This window comes from Schistocerca americana, unplaced genomic scaffold, assembly GCF_021461395.2.
Source record: "Schistocerca americana isolate TAMUIC-IGC-003095 unplaced genomic scaffold, iqSchAmer2.1 HiC_scaffold_46, whole genome shotgun sequence".
Taxonomy (NCBI): domain Eukaryota; kingdom Metazoa; phylum Arthropoda; class Insecta; order Orthoptera; family Acrididae; genus Schistocerca; species Schistocerca americana.
This window is the reverse complement of record NW_025726192.1, coordinates 1864476-1874285: the sequence shown is the minus strand read 5'-3', so window position 1 is coordinate 1874285 and position 9810 is coordinate 1864476.

Below are 9810 nucleotides of genomic sequence, written 5' to 3'. Positions count from 1 at the left end.
CGAATTAAGTACATGAAGGCCGACACCTCTTACTGATTATGTTTTGAACCACTCCTGTGACACTAGTTATAGATTCCGATGCTTCACTTCAGGTTTACTGTATCCCTTGGACCTTCTTATTGACGATGGAACACAGAAATTGCATCGGAATTAAATACAAAAGGCACAATGCCGACTTAAGTACATGAAGACCGACACTTCTTACTGACTATGTTATAAACCATTCCTGTGACACTAGTTATACATTCCGATGCTTCACTCTAGGTTTACTGTATCCCTTGGACCATCTTATAGACGATGAAACACAGAAATTGCATCGGAATTAAATACAAAAGGCACAATGCCGACTTAAGTACATGAAGACCGACACTTCTTACTGACTATTATTTTGAACCATTCCTGTGATACTAGTTATAGATTTCGATGCTTCACTTCTGGATTACTGTATCCCTTGGACCTTCTTATTGACGATGAAACACAGAAATTGCTTCGGAATTGAATACAAAAGGCACAATGCCGAATTACGTACATGAAGACCGATACTTCTTACTGACTATGCTTTGAACCATTCCTGTAACACTAGTTATAGATTCCGATGCTTCACTTCAGATTTACTGTATCCCTTGGACCTTATTATTGACGATGAAACACAGAAATTGCATCGGAATTAAATACAAAAGGCACAATGCCGACTTAAGGACAAGACGACTGACTCTTCCTACTGACCACTCCTGTGACACTAGTTATAGATTCCGATGCTTCACTTCTGGTTTACTGTATCCCTTGGGCCTTCTTATGGACGATGAAACACAGAAATTGCATCGGAATTAAATACAAAAGGCACAATGCCGACTTAAGTACATGAAGACCGACACTTCTTACTGACTATGTTTTGAACCAATCCTGTAACACTAGTTATAGATTCCGATGCTTCACTCCAGGTTTACTGTATCCCTTGGACCTTCTTAGTGACGATGAAACACAGAAATTGTATCGAAATTAAATACAAAAGGCACAATGCCGACTTAAATACATGAAGACCGACACTTCTTACTGACTATCTTTTGAACCATTTCTGTAACACTAGTTATAGTTTCCGATGCTTCACTTCAGGTTTACTGTATCGCTTGGACCTTCTTATTGACGATGAAAGACAGAAATTGCATCGGAATTAAATACAAAAGGCACTATGCCGACTTAAGGACGAGAAGACTGAGTCTTCCTACTGACCATTCCTGTGACACTAGTTATATATTCCGATGCTTCACTTCAGGTTTACTGTATCCCTTGGACCTTCTTATTGACGATGAAACACAGAAATTGCATCGGAATTAAATACAAAAGGCACAATGCCGACTTAAGTACATGAAGAACGACACTTCTTACTGACTATGTTTTGAACCATTCCTGTGACACTAGTTATAGATTCCGATGCTTCACCTCAGGTTTACTGTATCCCTTGGACCTTCTTAGTTACGATGAAACACAGAAAATGTATCGAAATTAAATACAAAAGGCACAATGCCGACTTAAGTACATGAAGACCGCACTTCTTACTGACTATCTTTTGAACCATTCCTGTAACACTAGTTATAGATTCCGATGCTTCACTTCAGGTTTACTGTATCCCTTGGACCTTCTTATTGACGATGAAAGACAGAAATTGCATCGGAATTAAATACAAAAGGCACTATGTCGACTTAATTACGAGAAGACTGACTCTTCCTGCTGACCATTCCTGTGACACTAGTTACAGATTCCGATGCTTCACTTCAGGATTACTGTATCCCTTGGACCTTCTTATTGACGATGAAACACAGAAATTGAATCGGAATTAAATACAAAAGGCACAATGCCGACTTAAGTACATGAAGACCGACACTTCTTACAGACTATGTTTTGAACCATTCCTGTGACACTAGTTATAGATTCCGATGCTTCACTTCTGGTTTACTGTATCCCTTGGACGTTCTTATTGACGATGAAACACAGAAATTGCATCGGAATTAAATACAAAAGGCACAATGCCGACTTAAGGACCAGAAGACTGACTCTTCCTACTGACCATTCCTGTGACACTAGTTATAGATTCCGATGCTTCACTTCAGGTATACTGTATCCCTTGGACCTTCTTATTGACGATGAAACACAGAAATTGCATCGGATTTAAATACAAAAGGCACAATGCCGACTTAAGGACATGAAGACCGACACTTCTTACTGACTATGTTTTGTACCATTCCTGTGACACTAGTTATAGATTCCGATGCTTCACTTCAGGTTTACTGTATTCCTTGGTCCTTCTTATTGACGATGGACACAGTATTTGCATCGGAATTAATTACAAAAGGCACAATGCCGACTTAAGGACGAGATAACTGACTCTTCCGACTGACCATTCCTGTGACACTAGTTATAGATTCCGATGCTTCACTTCAGGTTTACTGTATCCCTTGGACCTTCTTATTGACGGTGAAACACAGAAATTGCATCGGAATTAAATACAAAAGGCACAATGCCGACATAAGTACATGAAGACCGACACTTCTTACTGACTACGTTTTGAAGCATTCCTGTGACACTAGTTATAGATTCCGAAGCTTCACTTCAGGTTTACTGTATCCCTTGGAACTTCTTATTGACGATGAAACATAGAAATTGCATCGGAAATAAATAGAAAAGGCACAATGCCGATTTAAGGCCAAGAAGACTGACTCTTCCTACTGACCATTCCAGTGACACAAGTTATAGATTCCGATGCTTCACATCAGGTTTACTGTACCCTTGGACCTTCTTATTGACGATGAAACACAGAAATTGCATCGGAATTAAATACAAAAGGCACAATGCCGACTGAAGTACATGAAGACCGACACCTCTTACTGACTTTGTTTTGAACCATTCCTGTGACACTAGTTATAGATTCCAATGCTTCACTCCAGGTTTACTGTATCCCTTGGACCTTCTTATTGACGATGAAACACAGAAATTGCATCGGAATTAAATACAAAGCGCACAATGCCGACTTAAGTAAATGAAGACGGACACATCGTACTGACTATGTTTTGAACCATTCCTGTGACACTAGTTATAGATTCCGATGCTTCACTTCAGGTTTACTGTATCCCTTGGACCATCTTATTGAGGATGAAACACAGAAATAGCATAGGAATTAAATACAAAAGGCACAATTCCGACTTAAGGGCAAGAAGACTGACTCTTCCTACTGACCATTCCTGTGACACTAATTATAGATTCCGATGCTTCACTTCAGGTACACTGGATCCCTTGGACCTTCTTATTGACGATGAAACACAGAAATTGCATCGGAATTAAAAATAAAAGGCACACTGCCAACTTAAGGACAAGAAGACTGACTCTTCCTACTGACCATTCCTGTGATACTAGTTATAGATTTCGATGCTTCACTTCAGGTTTACTGTATCCCTTGGACCTTCTTATTGACGATGAAACACAGAAATTGCATCGGAATTAAATACAAAATGCACAATGCCGACTTAAGTACATGAAGACCGACACTTCTTACTGACTATGTTTTGAACCATTCCTGTGACACTAATTATAGATTCCGATGCTTCACCTCAGGATTACTGTATACCTTGGACCTTCTTAGTGACGATGAAACACAGAAATTGTATCGAAATTAAATACAAAAGGCACAATGCCGACTTAAGTACATGAAGACCGCACTTCTTACTGACTATCTTTGACCCATTCCTGTAACACTAATTATAGATTCCGATGCATCACTTCAGGTTTACTGTATCCCTTGGACCTTCTTATTGACGATAAAAGACAGAAATTGCATCGGAATTAATTACAAAAGGCACTATGCCGACTTAAGGACGAGAAGACTGACTCTTCCTGCTGACCATTCCTGTGACACTAGTAATAGATTCCGATGCTTCACTTCAGGATTACTGTATCCCTTGGACCTTCTTATTGACGATGAAACACAGAAATTGCATCGGAATTAAATACAAAAGGCACAATGCCGACTTAAGTACATGAAGACCGACACTTCTTACTGATTATGATTTGAATCATTCCTGTAACACTAGTTATAGATTCCGATGCTTCACTTCAGGTTTACTGTATCCCTTGGACCTTCTTATTGACGATGAAACACAGAAATTGCATCGGAATTAAATACAAAAGGCACAATGCCGACTTAAGGCCAAGAAGACTGACTCTTCCTACTGACCATTCCAGTGACACTAGTTATAGATTCCGATGCTTCACATCAGGTTTACTGTATCCCTTGGACCTTCTTATTGACAATGAAACACAGAAATTGCATCGGAATTAAATACAAAAGGCACAACGCCGACTGAAGTACATGAAGACTGACACCTCTTACTGACTTTCTTTTGAACCATTCCTGTGACACTAGTTATAGATTCCGATGCTTCACATCAGGTTTACTGTATCCCTTGGACCTTCTTATTGACGAAGAAACACAGAAATTGCATCGGAATTAAATGCAAAAGGCACACTGCCAACTTAAGGACAAGAAGACTGACTCTTCCTACCGACCATTCCTGTGATACTAGTAATAGATTCCGATGCTTCACTTCTGGTTTACTGTATCCCTTGGACCTTCTTATTGACGATGAAACACAGAAATTGCATCGGAATTAAATACAAAAGGCACAATGCCGACTTAAGGACAAGAAGACTGACTCTTCCTACTGACCATTCCTGTGACACTAGTTATAGATTCCGATGCTTTACTTCAGGTATACTGTATCCCTTGCACCTTCCTATTGACGATGAAACACAGAAATTGCATCGGATTTAAATACAAAAGGCACAATGCCGACGTAAGCACATGAAGACCGACACTTCTTACTGACTATGTTTTGAACCATTCCTGTGACACTAGTTATAGATTTCGATGCTTCACTTCAGGTTTACTGTATCCCTTGGTCCTTCTTAATGACGATGAAACACAGAATTAGCATCGGAATTAAATACAAAACTCACAATGCCGACTTACGGACGAGATAACTGACTCTTCCGACTGACCATTCCTGTGACACTAGTTATAGATTCCGATGCTTCACTTCAGGTTTACTGTATCCCTTGGACCTTCTTATTGACGGTGAAACACAGAAATTGCATCGGAATTAAATACAAAAGGCACAATGCCGACTTAAGTACATGAAGACCGACACTTCTTACTGACTATGTTTTGAACCAATCCTGTGAAACTAGTTATAGATTCCGATGCTACACTCTAGGTTTACTGTATCCCTTGGACCTTCTTATTGACGATGAAACACAGAAATTGCATCGGAATTAAATACAAAAGGCACAATGCCGACTTAAGTACATGAAGACGGACACATCGTACTGACTATGACTTGAACTATTCCTGTGACACTAGTTATAGATTCCGATGCTTCACTTCAGGTTTACTGTATCCCTTGGACCATCTCATTGAGGATGAAACACAGAAATAGCATAGGAATTAAATACAAAAGGCACAATGCCGACTTAAGGGCAAGAAGACTGACTCTTCCTACTGACCATTACTGTGCCACTAATTATAGATTCCGATGCTTAACTTCACGTACACTGTATCCCATGGACCTTCTTATTGACGATGAAACACAGAAATTGCATCGGAATTAAATATGAAAGGTACAATGCCGACTTAAGTACATGAAGACCGACACTTCTTACTGACTATGTTTTGAACCATTCCTGTGACACTAGTTATAGATTCCGATGCTTCACTTCAGGTTTACTGTATCCCTTGGACCATCTTATTGGCGATGAAACACAGAAATTGCATAGGAATTAAATACAAAAGGCACAATGCCGACTTAAGGGCAAGAAGACTGACTCTTCCAACTGACCATTCCTGTGACACTAGTTATAGATTCCGATGCTTCACTTGAGGTTTAATGTATCCCTTGGACCTTCTTATTGACGATGAAACACAGAAATTGCATCGGAATTAAATACAAAAGGCACAATGCCGACTTAAGTACATGAAGACCGACACTTCTTACTGACTATGTTTTGAACCATTCCTGTGACACTAGTTATAGATTCCGATGCTTCACATCAGGTTTACTGTATCCCTTGGACCTTCTTATTGACGAAGAAACACAGAAATTGCATCGGAATTAAATACAAAAGGCACACTGCCAACTTAAGGACAAGAAGACTGACTCTTCCTACTGACCATTCCTGTGATACTAGTAATAGAGTCCGATGCTTCACTTCGGGTTTACTGTATCCCTTGGACCTCCTTATTGCTGATGAAACACAGATATTGCATCGGAATTAAATACAAAATGCACAATGCCGACTTAAATACATGAAGACCGACACTTCTTACTGACTACGTCTTGAACCATTCCTGTAACACTAGTTATAGATTCAGGAGCTTCACTTCAAGTTTACTGTATCCCTTGGACCTTCTTATTGACGTTGAAACACAGAAATTGCATCGGAATTAAATTCAAAAACCACTATGCCGACTTAAGGACAAGATGACTGACTCTTCCTACTGACCAGTCCTGTAAAACTAGTTATAGATTCCGATGCTGAACTTCAGGTTTACTGTATCCCTTGGTCCATCTTATTGACGATGAAACACAGGAATTGCATCGGAATAAATACAAAAGGCACAATGCCGACTTAAGTACATGAAGACCGACACTTTTTACTGACTACGCTTTGAACCATTCCTGTAACACTAGTTATAGATTCCGATGCCTCGCTTCAGGTTTACTGTATCCCTTGGACCTTCTTATTGACGATGAAACACAGAAATTGCATCGGAATTAAATACAAAAGGCACAACGCCGACTTAAGGTGAAGAAGACTGACTCTTCCTACTGAACATTCCTGTTACGCTAGTTATAGATTCCGACGCTTCACTTCAGGTTTTCTGTATCCCTTGGATCTTCTTATTGACGATGAAACAGAGATATTAAATCGGAATTAAATACAAAAGGCACAATGCCGAATTAAGTACATGACGGCCGACACTTCTTACTGACTATGTTTTGAACCATTCCTGTGACACTAGTTATAGATTCCGAAGTTTCTCTTCAGGTTTACTGTATCCCTTGGACCTTCTTATTGACGATGGAACACAGAAATTGCATCGGAATTAAATGCAAAAGGCACAATGCCGACTTAAGTACATGAAGACCGACACTTCTTACTGACTATTCTTTGAACCATTCCTGTGACCCTAGTTATAGATTCCGATGCTTCACTTCAGGTTTACTGTATCCCTTGGACCTTCGTATTGACGATGAAGCACAGAAATTGCATCGGAATTAAATACAAAAGGAACAATGCCGACTTAAGTACAAGAGACTGATTCTTCTTACTGACTATGCTTTGAACCATTCCTGTGATATTAGTTATAGATTCCGATGCTTCACTTCAGATTTACTGTATCTCTTGGACCTTCGTATTGATGATGAAACACAGACACTGCATCGGAATTAAATACAAAAGGCACAATGCCGACTTAAGTACAAGAATGCTGACTCTTCTTACTGACTATGTTTTGAACCATTCCTGTGACACTAGTTATAGATTCCGATGCTTCACTTCAGGTTTACTGTATCCCTTGGACCTTCTTATTGATGATGAAACACAGACATCGCATCGGAATTAAATACAAAAGGCACAATGCCGACTTAAGTACAAGAATGCTGACTCTTCTTACTGACTATGTTTTGAACCATTCCTGTGACACTAGTTATAGATTCCGATGCTTCACTTCAGGTTTATTGTATCCATTGGACCATCTTATTGACGGTGAAACACAGAAATTGCATAGGAATTACATACAAAAGGCACAATGCCGACTTAAGGGCCAGAAGACTGACTCTTCCTACTGACTACTCCTGTGACACTAGTTATAGATTCCGATGCTTCACTTTAAGTTTACTGTATCCCTTGGACCTTCTTATTGACGATGAAACACAGAAATTGCATCGGAATTAAATACTAAAGGCACAATGCCGAATTAAGTACATGAAGACCGACACTTCTTACTGACTATGTTTGAACCATTCCTGTGACACTAGTTATAGTTTCCGATGCTTCACTTCAGGTTTACTGTATCCCTTGGACCTTCTAATTGACGAAGAAACACAGAAATTGCATCGGAATTAAATACAAAAGGCACAATGCAGACTTAAATACATGAAGACCGACACTTCTTACTGACTACGTTTTGAACCATTCCTGTAACACTAGTTATAGATTCAGATGCTTCACTTCAGGTTTACTGTATCCCTTGGACCTTCTTATTGATGATGAAACACTGAAATTGCATCGGAATTAAATACAAAAGGCACAATGCCGACTTAAGGACAAGAAGACTGACTGTTCGTACTGACCATTCCTGTGACACTAGTTATAGATTCCGATGCTTCACTTCAGGTTTACTGTATCACTTGGACCTTCTAATTGACGATGTAACACAGAAATTGCATCGGATGTAAATACAAAACGCACAATGCCGACTTAAGTACAAGAAGACCGACACTTTTTACTGACTACGCTTTGAACCACTCCTGTAACACTAGTTATAGATTCCGATGCCTCACTTCAGGTTTACTGCATCCCTTGGACCTTCTTATTGACGATGAAACACAGAAATTGCATCGGAATTAAATACAAAAGGCACAACGCCGACTTAAGGCCAAGAAGACTGACTCTTCCTACTGAACATTCCTGTTACGCTAGTTATAGATTCCGACGCTTCACTTCAGGTTTTCTGTATCCCTTGGATCGTCTTATTGACGATGAAACAGAGATATTGCATCGGAATTAAATACAAAAGGCACAATGCCGAATTAAGTTCATGAAGGCCGACACTTCTTACTGACTGTGTTTTGAACCATTCCTGTGACACTAGTTATAGATTCCGAAGCTTCTCTTCAGGTTTACTGTATCCCTTGGACCTTCTTATTGACGATGGAACACAGAAATTGCATCGGAATTAAATGCAAAAGGCACAATGCCGACTTAAGTACATGAAGACCGACACTTCTTACTGACTATTCTTTGAACCATTCCTGTGACCCTAGTTATAGATTCCGATGATTCACTTCAGGTTTACTGTATCCCTTGGACCTTCGTATTGACGATGAAACACAGAAATTGCATCGGAATTAAATACAAAAGGAACAATGCCGAATTAAGTACAAGAGACTGATTCTTCTTACTGACTATGCTTTGAACCATTCCTGTGATATTAGTTATAGATTCCGATGCTTCACTTCAGGTTTACTGTATCCCTTGGACCTTCTTATTGATGATGAAACGCAGACATTGCATCGGAATTAAATACAAAAGGCACAATGCCGACTTAAGTACAAGAATGCTGACTCTTCTTACTGACTATGTTTTGAACCATTCCTGTGACACTAGTTATAGATTCAGATGCTTCACTTCAGGTTTACTGTATCCCTTGGACCTTCTTATTGATGATGAAACACAGACATTGCATCGGAATTAAATACAAAAGGCACAATGCCGACTTAAGTACAAGAAGACTGACTCTTCTTACTGACTATGCTTTAACCTTTCCTGTGACACTAGTTATAGATTCCGATGCTTCACGTCAGGTTTACTGTATCCCTTGGACCTTCTTAATGATGATGAAACACAGACATTGCATCGGAATTAAATACAAAAGGCACAATGCCGACTTAAGTACAAGAGGACTGACTCTTCTTACTGTCTATGTTTGAACCATTCCTGCGACACTAGATATAGATTCCGATGCTTGACTTCAGATTT